This window comes from Orycteropus afer, unplaced genomic scaffold (genome assembly GCF_000298275.1).
Source record: "Orycteropus afer afer isolate SDZICR_OR568_19922 unplaced genomic scaffold, OryAfe1.0 scaffold00149, whole genome shotgun sequence".
NCBI classification, from domain to species: Eukaryota; Metazoa; Chordata; class Mammalia; order Tubulidentata; family Orycteropodidae; genus Orycteropus; species Orycteropus afer.
This window is the reverse complement of record NW_006921736.1, coordinates 1,391,452-1,408,661: the sequence shown is the minus strand read 5'-3', so window position 1 is coordinate 1,408,661 and position 17,210 is coordinate 1,391,452.

Sequence of the window (17,210 nt, the reverse complement as noted above, 5' to 3'; positions counted from 1 at the left end):
CATTTGCAGAAAAATGAAACAAGATTTGTACCTCACACCATACACAAAAACGAACTCCAGATGGATCAAAGACTTAAATGTGAAACCTAAAACTATAGAGTTCCTCAAAGAAAATCTAGGGGCAAATTTAGGGGCCCTAATATATGGCATAAATAGACTATCAAGCATAACTCAAAATGTACAAACAGCAGAATTGAAATCAGATGATTGGGACCTTCTAAAAATTAAATTTTTATGTGCTTCCAAAGACTTCTCCAAAAGAATCAAAAGAGAACATACAGATTGGGAGAAAATATTTGCCCATGACATATCTGATAAAGGACTTATCTCCAAAATCTATAGAAACTTCAACACCTCAACACCAAAAAGACAAATAACCCAATTCACAGATGGGCAAAAGACTTGAACAGACACTTCACCAAAGAAGATATACAGGCAGCCAACAAATACATGAGATATTGCTCACAATCATTAATCATTAGAAAGATGCAAATCAAAACAACAATGAGATATCATCTCACCCCAGCAATAATAGCAAAGTTCAACAGGTCAGAAAGTAACAAATGCTGGTGAGGTTGTGGAGAGATTGGAACTTTTGTGCACTGCTGGTGGGATTGTAAAATGGAACAACCATTGTGGCAAACGGTATAGTGTTTCCTTAAAGGACTGAAAATAGAAGTACCATTTTACCCAGCAATTCCATTACTAGGAATATATACTAAAGAGGTGAGAGATAGCACATGAACAGACATATGTACACCTATGTTCATCACAAGACAATTCACCATAGCAAAGAGATGGAAACAACCTAAATGCCCATCAACAGATGAGTGGATAACCAAATTATGGTATATTGACACAATGGAATACTATGCCACATTAAAGAACAATGAGGGATATGCAAATCATATCACAACGTGGGTGAACCTGGAGGACATTATGCTGAGTGAAATAAGTCAATTGCAGAAGGACAAGTACTGTATGAGCCCATTACTGTAAAAAGACAGAGAAGAGTTTGCCTGGGAAAGGGAACTCACCTAGTAGGTTACCAGGATGGGGAGGGAAGGGGAAGGATTAATTTCGGATTAGTTGGGGCCTACACATTGACATGGGTAGGGCGAGGGATATACAGGAAGGATATATGATCACCATAATAACATCAGGAAATGGGAGGACAAACAAAAAAAGGGCATTTAGAAGCAATCAGTCCTAAGACATGATGGCCCTCGATACCAGAAGAACTAGCTGGTGCCCAGCTACCAATGCCAACCACTCAGGAAAGGATCAAATCTGGAGATCCTGGATAGAGTGGGAGGGAAAGCGTGGAACAAAATCCAAAAACTCAATGATGACCAGAATTACTGGTCAGATGAAATCTGGTGAGACTCCCAATACTGTGGCCCTGGAATACATTCTGCACCTGGAATAAAACTCACGCCCAGGGATGGGCTCTCAGCCCAATAGTTAACAAGATGTACATGCATACCATTCTACCCAGGAAGATGCACCCACATACTCTATGGGAATACATCCCTTACAGCAATAGACCATGGGACACCATAGGACCAACATTCAGATTGAGGAAATGCAGGACAAACAGGAGTGCATAAATATGAGAGGCCAGGGGGATGGTTACAGGGTAGGGAGGGGAGGAGACTGGGTTAGGGTTGGACATGGGAAATGGGGAATGAAATTAAATGTACATGTTACATTGAATGTAAAACAAGCTCTTAAAAAATCAGGGATGACTTATGATTTATATAAATATATAAATCATATATTGTGCAATTACTATGTGCCAGGTACTGTTCTAGGTATTAAAAATATAACAGCAAACAAAACAAACAAAAGTATTTGCACTCATTGAGCTTACATTCTAATGAGTTTATATCCTGATACAGGACTTAGCAAACTTTCTGTAGAGGCCTAGATAGTACGTATTTTCCAATTATATGGTCCCTGTCACAAATAGTTAACTGCCAGAAAGTAGTCACAGAGAATACATAAACAAATGTTGTGGCTGAATTCCAATAAAACTTTATTTACAAAGACATGCGGTGGGGCTGGATTTGACCCATGGACCATAGTTTGCCAACCCCTATTCTGGTAGAAAGGACTCCTGGTGGTACAGTAGCTAAGCACTCAACTGTGAAAAGAAAGGTTGGCAGTTTGAAACCACCACAGCTCCATGGGAGAAAGATGTGGCAGTCTGCTTCTGTAAAGATTACAGTCTTCAAACCCTATGGGAAACCCTATACTCCATCCTATAGAGTTTCTATGAGTCAAAATAAACTCAACAGCAACGAGTTTTTTAATGGGTTCTGGTGGAATAAATTCTGATACATCCAGTAGTGGAATATTACATAACCCTAAGAAAAAGGACAAGGCCAGAGCATAGTAGAACAAAGAAGACCAAAGACACTTGCAAACAAATAGTCCAAGGGACTAGTGGACCGTGCAAAACTCAGCCTATATGACCATGACACCAGAAGACATTGATGGTGCCCAGCTGCCACTATCAACCACTCAGAAAAGGATCAGTGCAGGAGATCCTGGACAGAGTGGGAGAACGATGTAGAACAAAACTAAAATTCATGGAAAAAAAAAAAGACCAAGTTTATTGGTCTGATAGAGCCTTGTGAGACCCCCTAGACTATGGCCCCTAGTTACCCTTCAGGTGTGGAATTGAACTCATTCCCGTGGGTTCCAGCCAAACAATAGACAAGTAGATATACTCCTTAGAAGGATCAATCATGAGAGAACAGAGGAGTAGTGTTTGCACAGGGAGATAGCTCAGGGGGCAGGACTGCATAAGAAAGAAGGCCATAGGGAATAGGTACCTACAGGGAGGAAGTGGGAAGAGAGCTGTTACACTGTGGGGAATTGCAGTCAATATCATGAAACAAAATGTGTATGAACTGCTAGATGGAAAATGAATTTGCTCTATAAACTTTCACCCAAATCGCAATGATAATTTAAAAGCGGGGGGCAAGGTAGGTTTGTGTGTATTAATATTTGATGATATCCTACAGCTAAGGAGCCCTGGTGGTGCAATATTTAAGCTATTGGCTGCTAACCAAGAGTTTGCTGATTTGAACCCACCAGTCTCTCTGTAGGAGAAAAGACTTGGTGATCTGTTCCCTTTAAAGATTACAGTCTAGGAAACCTAATGGTTTCACCCTACCATAGAAGGTCATTCTGTGTTGGAGTCAACTAGATGGCACGTAACCACAATATCCTATATTTATTTAAATGAAAATAGATAGCTGAATAATATATGAATAGAGTGACCCCATTCATGTACACAGACACACACACACAGATATGGAAATAGAAAATGAATAGATGGAAAATATATAGATAGAAAAGTTCTCGAAGGCAGTATAAAATACCACTAGAGTGGTACTAAATAATTTAAATTTGTTTACAGTGTTCCTATATTACTTCTTTAAGTAAGCACAAATAAGTGTTCTGGAATTCCCATTCTTCTCAATGTTATCTATAATTTGTTATGATCCACACAATTCAATGCTTTTGCATAGTCAATAAAACACAAGTAAACAGCTTTCTGCTATTCTTTGCTTTGAGCCAAGATCCATTTGACATCAGCTATGATATCCTTCATTCCACATCTTCTGAATCCGGCTTGCATTTCTGGAAGTTCTCTGTCAATATACTGCTATAACCGTTTTTTAATTACCTTCAGTAAGATTTTACTTGTGTGAGATATTAATGATATTGTTTGATAATTTCCATATTCTGTGCCATCACCTTTCTTTGGAATGGGTACAAATATGATCTATTCCAGTCAGTTGGCCAGGTAGCTGTCTTGCAAATTTCCTGGTATAGCCAAGTGAGTGCCTCTAGTGGGGCATGTTGAAATATCTCAGCGGGTATCCTGTCAATTCCTAGAGCCTTGTTTTTCACCACTTCCCTCAGCGCAGCTTCGACTTCTTCCTTCAATACCATTGGTTCTTGATCATGTGCCACCCCCTGAAATGGATGAACATCAACCAATTCTTTTTGGGTCAGTGAATCCATGTATTCCTTCCATCTTCTTTTGATGTTTCCTGAATCATTCAATATATTGCCCATAGAATCTTTCAATATTGCAACTCGAGGCTTAAATTTCCTCTTCAGTTCTTTCAGCTTGAGAAATGCCAAGCGTGTTCTTCCCTTTTGGCTTTCCAACTCCATGTCTTTACACATTTCATTATAATAATTGACTTTGTCTTCTTGAGCTGCTCTTTGAAGTCTTCTCTTTAGCTCTTTTATCTTGTCATTTCTTCTATTTGCTTTAGCTACTGTCTGTTCAAGGGCAAGTTTCAGAGTCTCTTCTGACATCCATTTTGGTCTTTTCTTCCTTCCCTGCCTTTTTAATGACCTTTTGCTTTCTTCATGGATGATGTTATTGATGTCATCCCACAATTCCTCTGATTCTCAATCACTGGTGTTCAATGCACCAAATTCTATTCTTTAAATGGTCTCTAACTTCAGGAGGGATATAATCAAGGTCATATTTTGGCTCTCATGGACTTGTTTTGGTTTTTTTCAACCTCAACTTAAACGTGCAAATGAGCAGTTGATGGTCTGTTCCACATTCAGCTCTTGGCCTTGTTTTGGCTGAAGATATTGAGCTTCTCTATCATCTCCTGGCACAGATGTAACCAATTTGATTCCTGTGTACTCCGTCTGGCAAAGTCCGTATGTAAAGCTATTGTTTGTGTTGTTGAAAAAAGGTATCTGTGATGAATAAGTTGTTGGTTTTGCAAAATTCTATCATGCAATCTCCAGCATTATTTCTAACTCCAAGGCCAAATTTTCCAACTACCAGTGATTCTTCGTTTCCAACTTTTGCATTCCAGTTACCAGTGATAATCAGCACATCTTGATTGCATGTTTGCTCAATTTCAGACTGCAGAAGTTGGTAAAAATCTTCAATTTCCTAATCTTTGGCTTGGTGGTTGGTGCGTAAATTTGAATAATAGTAGTATTAACCAGCTTTCTTTGTTGTTGTTGTTGTTGTTGCTATGTGCTGTCGAGTCGGACCCAACTCATAGCGACCCCTCCTTGGGTTTCCAAGGCAGTATCACTACGGAAGTAGGATTACCCAACCTTCCTTCCCAGGAGTGGCTGGTGGGTTTGAACTGCCAGCCTTCTGGTTAGCAATCAAGTGCCTTAGCCACTATGCTACCAGAGCTCCCGCTTTCCTTGTAGGTATATGAATATTATTCTATCACTGACAGTGTTGTACTTCAGGATAGATCTTGAAACATTCTTTGTGACAATGAATGCCACGTCATTTCTTTTCAGTTTGCCTTGTAAACCCAATAAGGGGTCTCTGTGAGTCAGAATCGACTTGCTGGCAGTGAGTTTGATTTGGTTTTTTTTGTTTGTTTGTTTGTTTGTTTTTTGTTTTTGACTGTTATGGATTGAATCTTATCCCCAAAAAGATATATCAAAGCCCTAATCCCTGTACCTGTAAATAGGGTCTATGAACTTGTGTTTGGACATAAGTTCTCTCTTTAAAGATGTTATCAGTTAAGGAAGTCATACTGTAGTACGATGGGTCCTATAGGAGAAAGGCATCAAGAGAATAAGCATCTAAAAGCAAAAGAGTGCCAAGAAATGTCCAGGGCTACCAGAAACTGAAGACAGGGTCTTCCCCTAGAGAAGACAAAGATAGCCAACATCTAATCTGCACTTCTAGACTGTAGAACTATGAGATAATACATCTCTTTTCTTTAAAGTCACCCATTTTGAGATACTTTGTTATGGCAGTCTACAAAATTAAGACATCTATCTTCCTTGCTTCATTTTCCCTTTCCTTCACCTGCTGTAGTATGACCTCTTGAATAAGCTAGTTGTAACAAAATTCTCATATTAGGAATTATTATGGGAGAAATCCAACTAAGGAAATATGTGATGGGACAGAGTTTGTACATTAGAGTTTTAGGTTAGACCTGTGCTGGTCAAGACGGTGGCCACTAGTCATGTGTGGCTATTCAACATTTAACTAAAATTATTTAAGATTAGATAAAATTAAAAAAAAAGAAAAGATTTTCCCAGTCACATTAACCATATTTCAAGTGTTTATTAGCTACATGTAGCTAATGGCTACTCTATTAGGCAGCACAGAGACAAAGGACTTCTAGCATTGCAGAAAGTTCTATTGTACAGCATTGACCTAGAGTTTGGCAGCTTGAAGCACATGCCTGAAACTAGAGGGATGAGGGAACCTGAAGCTGGTGAAAAGGAGGAAGGGTGACCTAGGCAGAGGAAACAGAATAGAGACTTCTTTTGAAGGTTAATTTCCCACTCTTTGCTGTCATGTAGTAAAGTGTATTTAGGAGGGGCTGGGGAAAGATTAAGAATAGTAGAAGTGGAATAAGGAAAGGAAGAGAAATGAGAGGTAAAGAGGGGACCTGGGCAGTCTCGGTCCTTTCTCTGAAGTCATGTGATAGTCTCATCTTTTAGATCAGTGTTTCTCCTCCTATGGACCATGGACCACCTACATGAACCAATACAACAAAGACAGGTGGGACAGAGTTACTCATAAACAGACCATTGGGCCCCCAAGCAGAGCTGCTGAATCACAACATCTGGATCACAGGGCCTCCAAAATGCTTTTTTTAAAAATAAGTTTTTATTTTAAAGCCATGAAGTGATTGTATTGTATACTAAACAACCACTATTGTGACTTCTTACATTCTAAGGAAGCTGCCGTGGAGTCGGACCCTTGGGTTTCTGAGGCAGTATCACTACGGAAGTAGATTGTCCAACCTTCCTTCCATGGAGTGGCTGGTGGGTTTGAAACTCCAGCCTTGTGGTTAACAGTCAAATGCCTTAGGCACTACACCACCACTTTTTGTTGTTATGTGCCGTCAAGTCGGACCAATTCATAGTGACCCCTCCTTGGGTTGCCAAGGCAGTATCACTACGGAAGTAGATTGCCCAACCTTACTTCCAAGGAGTGGCTGGTGGGTTTGAACTGCCAGCCTTCTGGTTAGCAGTCAAGTACGTTAGGCACTATGCTACCAGAGCACCAGAGCTCCTTCTAAAGAAGCAGGATATATGAAATTGAATGTTCTTTTAATTTTTGTTTTAGGATTTAAAGAAAAGATGTCAATTATATTTAAGGTGCTGAATTCCAGGACTTTCATTTGAAATGGCAGTTTAGGTTTTGTTTCTGAAAGAAACTTCCTTTCCACTGTCAATCTGCCACCACTTTTCTCTTTTAGTCTATGTCGCTTGACTGTCCTTTGTGTAAATGTTCTTTGCTTGGTTTTTATCATCATCATCTACCTCCAAGCTACTCACCAGTTGAATGTCATCACCCTTGTATCTACCATTACATCTTGTTTTCCACTTTTAGTCTTTTTAGAGGATCTTATCCCTGACTGCAACTTCCCTGGGTTTATGATGCTCCTTATTCTTCTTTTCTCAACCTGATTTTGACCTAACTTGTCATTACTCCTCTAAACTTGCCTCTCCTAAATTCTGTCCCTGATGTAGTGAGAATTTTTCTTGAGCTCACTGAAGTTTTGTCAGAGGAGAAACTTTTAGATTCCTTTACTTCTGGGCACCTTATAATTTGAATAAGCGTCTGAGATATGCCATCAAAATTAATCATTTTAATGCATTATTGAAGAGAGAAAAATAACTTTAGCACAATGGAAGTTCTTTCTGTGCCAATAGCAAATAACACAACTGAAGCATTGGTTAAAATGGCTGTCACAAGCAGCAACACAGATATTTCCTACGTACATAATGAAAGCCCAAAACGTCCTCCGCCCCATGTGAACTTAAGAAATCTGTTATACAATAGAAAAGAAATAATAAACAAATCCACAAATGCCCTTTATTTCACTATTATAATAGTGATTTTCATTCCTGACAGAAAGCAACATGAACTCAAATATGTTATTCATGAAAATTAGGGTTTTTTCTTTAAAAATTGTACTCAGCTCAGCTGGTTATAATGAGTTTGTATCAGGGCTTTGAACCAGCTCAGCCTGGTTCAGTCATGGCTGATGAAGCAAAACCAGAATGGAACTGAATTTCTAAAATGTGGGTAAACCAGAACTCTACTGGAATGGGAAAAAAATTTAGTCAAAGCCTTCCTAGAAACTTAATCTCCCTCTTAGAAAACATAACAATCATGTCTCTTGACGAAACAGCACTGCTCAGTTTAAAGATGGCAGCTGACCATGTTGCTTTGAATGTGTGTCACTCTCCACAGTCTTGGCAAAAATCGAATTTCAAGCAGCAGCCTTCTGAATGGGTTCACTACACTTCTTCTGAGTCTCCCATTCCAGGGCTTCAACCAGTAAGTTTTTTCCCATTCTGGTTAGTGCTCTGGATCACCCAAATTTTAAAAATTCAGATCTTCTGGTTTTGCTTTGTTGCCATGACTGAACTGGTTTAAACCAGTCCAAAGGCCTGGTTTGTATTTGTCAAATGGTTTTTATGATTAAATGAAAAAGTAATGATAAACAACCATGGGGCCAGTGAGATGCACTATCCCTGTGTTCGATTTCATGGCATGTCTCTTTGGCAAATCAGGGCCCCTGGAGTAATTAGTGTGGATATGAAAATGAGCACATTATTTCACTATTAACATGTACTTACAAGATGAAAAAGAAGGTGTGTGGGATTACAGATGCTTTATTTTGCTTCCTGGAGCAATTAACTGAACAAAAAATAGTGTAGGCATGATGTTCTAAATCCAAAGTTTCATCATGGAGTTTTAGAACTTAATATTTCAAGTGTTTAGGAGAAGTGTTGCATTAAGTTATCACAGCTCATATATAAAATGCTGTCATACCTGGCCTTTATTATACTAAGGGAGAAACTGAGTCTTGCAGATATAAATATTAGAGCACTAAATACCAAAATGACATCTTGCTCATGTAATGACAGCATAGTAGATAACAGACACTGGGATTTCAAGCACTTATCAAAAAAACAAAACAAACAAGCAAACAAAAACCCCAAATCAGTTGCCATTGAGCCGGATCCCATTCATGGCAACCCTTGTGTTCCAAGTAGAAATGTTCCATAGAATTTTCAAAGCTGTGACCTTTTGGAAGCAGATTGCCGGGTCTTTCTTCTGAAATGCCTCTGGGTGGGTTTGAAAAGGCAACCTTTCAGCTAGTAGAAGAGTGCTTAAACATTTGTGCCAAGGAAGGACTCATTGATTACTGTTCTTATCCTCTCTTCACAGGTACAGGAATAGAGGATGTTAGATAATTTGCTCAAGGTCATGTTGTTGCTAGGTGAATTTATGTTGGTTCTCACTCCTAGTGACCCTATGTACAGCAGAGCAAAACATTGCCCAGTCCTGCACCATCTTCACAGTCATTGCCTTGCTTAAGCCCATCATCACAACCACTGTGTCAATCCATCTCATTGAGGATCTTCCCCTTTTTCTCTGACTCTCTAACATACCAAGCATGGTATCCTTATCCAGGGACTGGTGCCTTCTGACAAAACGACCAAAGTACAAGAGATGAAGTCTGGCCCTTCTCACTTCTCAGGAGAATTCTGACTATACTTTCTCCAACTCATATTTGTTTGTTCTTCTAGGAGTCTATAGTATACTCAATAGTTCTGCCAGCACCACAATTCAAATTCATCACTTCTATGGTCTTCTTTATCCATTGTCCAGTTCTTCATGTATATAAGGCTATTGAAAATACCATAGCTTGAGTCAGCCACATTTGAGTCTTCAAAGTGACATCTTGGCTTTTCAACACTTTAAAGAACTCTTTTGCTGCAGATATGCCCAATGCAATACATTGTTTCAGTGCCTCTATGGGTGTGGATTGTGGGTCCAAGTAAGATGAAATCCTTGGCAAATATTTTCTCCGTTAATTATGATATTGTTTATGGGTCTAGTTGTGAGGATTTTCATTTTCTTTATATTGAGGTGTGATCCATACGGAAGGCTGTTGTCTTTGATCTTCATCAGTAAGTGCTTCAAGTCTTCTTCATTTTCATCAAGCAAGGTTGTGTCATCTGCATATATCAGGTTGTTAATGAGTCTTTCTCCAATCCCGATTCCCTGTTTTTCTTCATATAGTCCACCTTCTTGGAATATGTGCTCAGCATACTGATTGAATAAGTGTAGGAAAGACCACAACCCTGACACACACCTTTCCTGATTTTAAATCATGCAGAATTCCCTTGTTCTGCTTGATTGACTGCTTCTAGGTCTATGTAGGTTCCTCATGAGAACAATTAATTATTCTGGAATTCCCATTCTTTGCAAGGTTATCCATAATTTGCCATGTTCCACACAGTCAAATGCTTTTGCATAGTGAATAAAACACAGGTAAACATCTTTCTGGTATTCTCTGCTTTCAGCCAAAATCCATCTCACATCAGAAGTGATAACTAACTCCATGGCCTTTGTGAATCCAGCTTGCATTTCTAGAATTTCCCTGTCAATATATTGATGCAACCATTTTTGAAATATCTTCGGCAAAATTTTACTTGGATGTGATATCCTTGTGATATTCAAAAATTTCCACATTCTGTGGGACCACCTTTCTTTGAAATGGACACAAATATGGATCTCTTCCAGTTGGATGGCCAGGTAGCTGTCTTCCAAAGTTCTTGGTCTAGAAAAGTGAGTGCCTCCAGTGCTGTGAAACATCTCAATGTGTATTTTGTCAATTCCTGGAACCTTGTTTTCATTAATTCCTTTAGTGCAATTTGCACTTCTTCCTTCTTTACCACTGCTTCTTGATCATATGTTACCTTGTGAAATGGTTGAATATTGACCAATTCTTTTTGGTACAGTGACTCTGTGTATTCTTTCCATCTTCTTATGATGCTGCCTGTGTTGCTCAATATTTTGCCCTTAGAAAACATCAATATTGCAACTCAAGGACTGAATTTTTTCCTTCAGTTCTTTCAGTTCTTGAGAAATTCAGGTGTTCTTCTCTTTTGTTTTTCTAACTCCAGATCTTCACACATTTCATTATAATACTTCGCATTGTCTTCTCAAGTTGCCCTTTGAAATCTGTTCAGCTCTTTTATTTCATCATTTCTCCCATTCACTTTAGCTACTCTATTTGAGAGTAAGTTTCAGAGTCTCTTCTGACATTCATTTTAATCTTTTCTTTCTCTTCAATGACCTTTTGCTTTTTTTGTGTATTGTGTTCTTGAGTCATCCCACAACTCACCTGGTCTTTTGTCACTGGGGTTCAACGCATTGAGTCTGTTCTTCAAATGGTCCCTAAATTCAGATGGGATGTACTCAAGGTCATATTTTGGGTTTTGTGGACTTGTTTTAATTTTCATTAGCTTCAACTTAAACTTGGATATGTGCAATTGATCTGTTTCACTATCAGCCTCTAGCCTTGTTCAGACTGATATTGTATTTTTCCATCACCTCTTTTCACAGATATTGTCAATTTGACATGTTGCTCTGAGGCTGGAGGTTATGCCACCAGTGTTAAAAAATGCCATCAGGGATATCCATGGTGGGCAGGTTTCATTAGAGTTTCCAGGCTAAGATAGACTCAGAAGAAGGAAGAGGCCAACCACTTCTCAAACAATTGGCCAATGAAAATCTTATGAATAACAGTGAAACAATGTTTGATATATTACTGGAAAACTTTATGAATAGCCCTGAAACATTGTCCAATATAGTGCCAGAAGATGAGCCCATTAGGCTGGAATGCACTCAAAATATGACTGGGGAAGAGCTGACTCCCCAGAGTAGAGATGACCTTAATGATGTGGATGGAGTAAAGTTTTCAGGACTTCTATTAGCTGATAGGGCATGACTCAAAATGAGTAGAAGCAGATGCAAACATCCATTAATAACTGGAACATGCAATGTATGACATATGAATCTAGGAAAATTAGAAGTTGTCAAAAATGAAATAGAGTGGATAAAGATTGATATCCTAGGCAGTAGTGAGCTGAAATGGATTGGTTTTGGCTGTTTTGATTCAGACAACCATATGATCTACTATGCCAAGAATGACAAATTGAAGAGGAATGGTGTGGCATTCATCATTACAAAGACTGTGTCAAGATCTGTCCTGAAGTACAATGCTGTCAGTGATAGGATAATATCCACATGCCTCCAAGGAAGACCAGTTAATACTACTATGATTCAAATCTATGCACCAACACCAAAGCCAAAGATGAAGAAATTGAAGATTTTCATCAACTCCTACAGTCTGAAATTGACTGAACATGCAATTGAGATGTGTTGATTATCCCTGGTGACTGGAATGCAAAAGTTGGAAACAAAGAGTTACCAGCAGTTGGAAAACATGCCCTTGGTAATAGAAATAATGCTGGAGATCGCATGATAGAATTTTGCAAGGCCAATGACTTATTCATTGCAAATACCTTTTTCAACAACATCAATGATGGTTATACAGGTGGACTTTGCCAGGTGGAATATACTGAAATCCGATTGACTACATCTATGGCATGAGGCGATGGAGAAGCTAAGTATCTTCAGCCAAAACAAGGCCAGGAGATGATTGTAGAACAGACCATCAACTGCTTATACACACATTCAAGTTAAAGTTGAATACAATTAAAACAAGTCCACGAGAACCAAAATATGAGCTTGAATATATCCATCCTGATTTTAAAGACCATCTATAAAACAGATTTGATGCATTGAACACCAATGACAGAAAATCATAGGAATTGTGGGATGACATAAAAAAATATCATCCACAAAGAAAGCAGGAGGTCATTAAAAAGACAAGAAAGAAAGAAAAGAATAAAATGGATGTCAGAAGAGACTCTGAATCTTGCCCTTGAGCAGAGAGTAGCTAAAGCAAATGGAAGAAATGACAAAATAAAATTGCTGAACAGAAGATTTCAAAGAGCAGCTTGAGAAGACAAGATCAATTATTGTACGAAAATGTGCAAAGACCTGGAGTTACAAAACCAAAAGGGAAGAACATGCTTGGCATTTCTGAAGCTTTAAAAACTGAGGAAAAAAAAATAAGTCTTGAGTCGCAATATTGAAAGATTCTGTGGGCAAAATATTGATGCAGGAAGCATCAAAAGAAGATGGAAGGAATATACAGAGGCACTGTATGAAAAAGAATTGGTCAATGTTCATCCATTTCAAGAGGTGGCATATGATCAAGAGCCAATGGTACTGAAGGAGGAAGTTGAAGCTACACTGAAGGAAGTGGCAAAGAACAAGGCTTCAGGGATTGATGGAATTCACACTGAGATGATTCAACAAATGGATGTCCCACTGGAGGCACTCACTTAGCTATGCCAAGAAATTTGGAAGAGAGCTACCTGGCCAACTGACTGGAAGGGATCCATATTTGTACCCATTGCAAAGAAAGGTGATCCCACAGAATGTGGAAATTATTGAACAATATCATTAATATCATGTGCAAGTAAAATTTTACTGAAGATAATTCAAAAACTGTTGCAGCAGTATATTGACAGAGAACTTCCAGAAATGCAAGCTGGATTCAGAAGAGGACGTGGAACAAGGGATATCATAGCTGATGTCAAATGGCTCTTGGCTCAAAGCAAAGAACACCAGAAAGATGTTTACTTGTGTTTCATTGACTATGCAAAAGCATTTGATTGTGTGGATCATAACAAATTGCAGATAACATTGAGAAGAATGGGAATTCCAGAACACTTAATTGTACTCATGAGGAACCTGTACGTAGACCAGGAGGCTGTCATTCATACAGAACAAGGGGATGCTGCATGGTTCAAAATCAATAAGGGAGTGTGTCAGGGTTGTATTCTTTCACCATATTTATTCAATTTTTATGCTGAGCAAACAATCCAAGAAGCTGGATTATATGAAGAAGAATGTGGCATCAGGATTGAAGGAAGACTCATTATTAACCTGTGATATGCAGATGACAAAGCTTTCCTTGCTGAAAGTGAGGATGACTTGAAGCACGTACTGATGAAGATTAAACACTACAGTGTGCAGTATGGATTACGCCTCAATATAAAGAAAACAAAAATCCTCACAAATTGTCCAATAAACAATTTCACGATAGATGGAGAAAAGATTGAAATTGTCAAGGACTTCATATTACTTGGTTCTACAATCAACTCCAATGGAAACAGCAGTCAAGACATCAGATGATGTATTGTACTGGGTAAATCTGGGCTTTTGTGTGTTATTAGGTCTTTCAAATCCTGAAGAGCAAGGATGTCTCCTTGAAGACTAAGGTGCTCCTAACTCAAACCATGGTATTTTCAATTGCCTCTTAAGCACATGAGAGCTGGACAATGAATAAGGAAGACTGAAGAAGAGTTGTTGCTTTTGAGTTGTGGTGGTGTAGAAGAATACTAAGAGTGCCATGGACTGCTAAAAGGACTATTTGCAATGAGTAAGTTATTGTTCTTGCAAATTTCTATCATGCGATCTCCAGCATCATTTCATTCACCAAGGCCACATATTTTCCAACTACCGATGCGTCCTTGTTTCCAACTTTCACATTCCTATTCCTTGTTGTTGTTGTTGTTATTTGCCATCGAGTTGGCCCCGACTCATAGTGACCCTTCCTTGGGTTTCCAAGGCAGTATCATTATGGAAGTAGGATTGCCCAACCTTCCTTCCGAGGAGTGGCTGGTGGGTTTGAACCGCCAGCCTTCTGGTTAGCAGTCAAGTGCCTTAGGCACTATGCTACCAGAGCTCCTTTCCTATTACTGTTGTTGTTGTTTGCCTTCGAGTCAGCCCTGACTCATAGCGACCCCTCCTTGGGTTTCCGAGGCAGTATCACTACGGAAGTAGGATTGCCCAACCTTCCTTCCAAACTAGTAATTATCAAAACATCTTGATTGCATGTTTGGTCAATTTCAGACTGCAGAAGTTGGTAAAAATCTTCAATTTCTTCATCTTTGGCTTTAGTGGTTGCTGTGTAAATTTGAATAATAGTGGTATTAACTGGGCTTCTTCCTGTGTTTCATATTATCCTTTCACTGACAGCATTTTACTTTAGGCTAGATCTCGAAATGTTCTTTTAGAAGATGATTGTGTTGTCATTCCTCTTCAATTTGTCATTCCTGGCACAGTAGACCACAAGATTGTCAGATACAAAATGGCCAATACCAATCCATTTCAGCTTATTAGTGCCTAGAACATCAATCTTTATGCATTCCATTTCATTTTTGACAATGAAGGTCCAGAAAGCTTTACTCCATCCACATCATTAATGTCTATTCAAACGTTTTCAGTGCCCAATTTTTTTAGAAGTGGATCTGGCCACATCCTTCTTCCTAGTCTGTCATAATCTGGAAGCTTCACTGAAACCTGTCCACCATGGGTGACCCTGCTGATATGTGAAATACCAGTGGCATAGATTACAGCATCACAGGAACACACAAGCCACCAACATATGACTAACAGATGACTGACAGCTCTAGGTCATAGAACTCTTAAATTACAGTCGACTTGAACTGAATTTTGTCTGATGCCCACATTTGTGCTTTAATCTAATAGCAGATAATATGTTTTTGATAGGGTTGTTGCCTGTTCAAAGGAACTCTGGTGGTATAGTGGTTAAGCACTTGACTCCTATCCCAAAGGTTGGCAGTTTGTTACAGCAGTACTAGGAAACTAAGACAAGGTACTTCCTCTCTTTTGCTGACCCTCTACCTTACCAAGCATGATGTTGTTCTTCAGGGATTGGTCCTTCCTGATAACGTATCCAAAGTATCGAAGACAAAACCTCACCATTCTTGCTTCTTCTTCCAAGACAGATTTGTTTGTTCTTTGGGAAGTCCATAGTATACTCAACATTCTCCACCAATACTATAATTCAAATATGTCACTTCATCTTCCATCTTCCTTTTTCGTTGTCCAGTTTTTGAGGCTATTGAAAATAAAGTGATTGAAACTACCATGGCTTGGGTAAGGTGGAGTCCAGGGATGTACACTTTGGAAGCACTAAAATAAAATATCATTGTTCCCTGACCACTTTCCACCACTTTCTTCCTAGAGGCAAGCACTTTAAACTCTTACTACTTTCCTTTAAAAAAAAAAAAAAAAAAATCTTCTTTTTTTTCCCAATTGTGCTTTGGGCGCAAATTTACATAAAAACTTCTTTTACTTTCAACAGTTCATGCACATCTGGTCTCGTGCCCCAATTACTGGCCTCAACAGAAAAAACTCTCCTTCCGTCTCCTCCCTGTGACTACCCCCTCCCTGTGCCTCTCTCATCCACACATACCTGTCTGTCTAGCTTTCTGTCTCTGTGAATGTTACCCTTCTGGTGTCCCAAGGCTGCTTGATCCAAGGGGTCTATCTCCCTAAAGTAGATGGGTACATCGACCTGGGGTAGGTGTTCTGTATGTGGGTCTTTCTATTAGTGGGCTAACAGCCAGTCACATAAATGAGTCCAGCTTGAAGGGTAACCTGAGCCATAGTCTTGAGTGTTCTACCAGTCTCCATCCAACCAGCAATTCTGGTCATTTTTGTGTTGAATTTTCTTCCACCTTTTTCCTCCCACTCTATCAAGGATCTCAGGTTTGATCCCTTTCTGAGTGGTTGGTATTTGTAGCAGGGCACTATCTAGTTCTTCTAGTCTTGGGTCATGGAGGCTGAGGTTCTCATGGTCCATCTTATTGTTGGACTAATTATTTCCAGATGACCTTGATTTTCTTCACTCTTCTATGTTTGCTCCATCCAAGAGGAGACCAATAGTTGCATCTTAGATGGCTGCTTGAAAGCTTTTAAGACCCCAGTTGCTATTCACCAAATTAGGTTGTAGAATAAATTTTTATAAACTATATGTGCCAATTGAGCATGATGTTCCCTGTGACTGTGGTCCCAACCCTCCAGGCCTGGTGATTCTCTCTCACAAGATGTTTGGTTGTCTTTGCAAAATTACTCCAACCCTGTCTTCTGTTGCTTCTGTAATGTATGTGGCTAATTTTGTAGCACAAGTGCACATGTAAGATTATCTTCAGCCAGATATATTCCTGTTCACCTACCCCAACCTGCTCTTCTCACCTGTCTATGCTCTAATCCATAGCCTGGCATTTGGTGTTAGTGATACTGCAGTGTTGTGCCTGTAATGGTGTTTCCCTCTGTTGTCTGTATCTTTTATTATTATTATTATTGTCATTTGGGTGAAGATTTACAGAGGAAATTCACTTCCATACAGCAGTTCACATATACTTTATCTCATGTCATTGACCACAGTTTACCACAATGCAACAGCTCCCCTCCC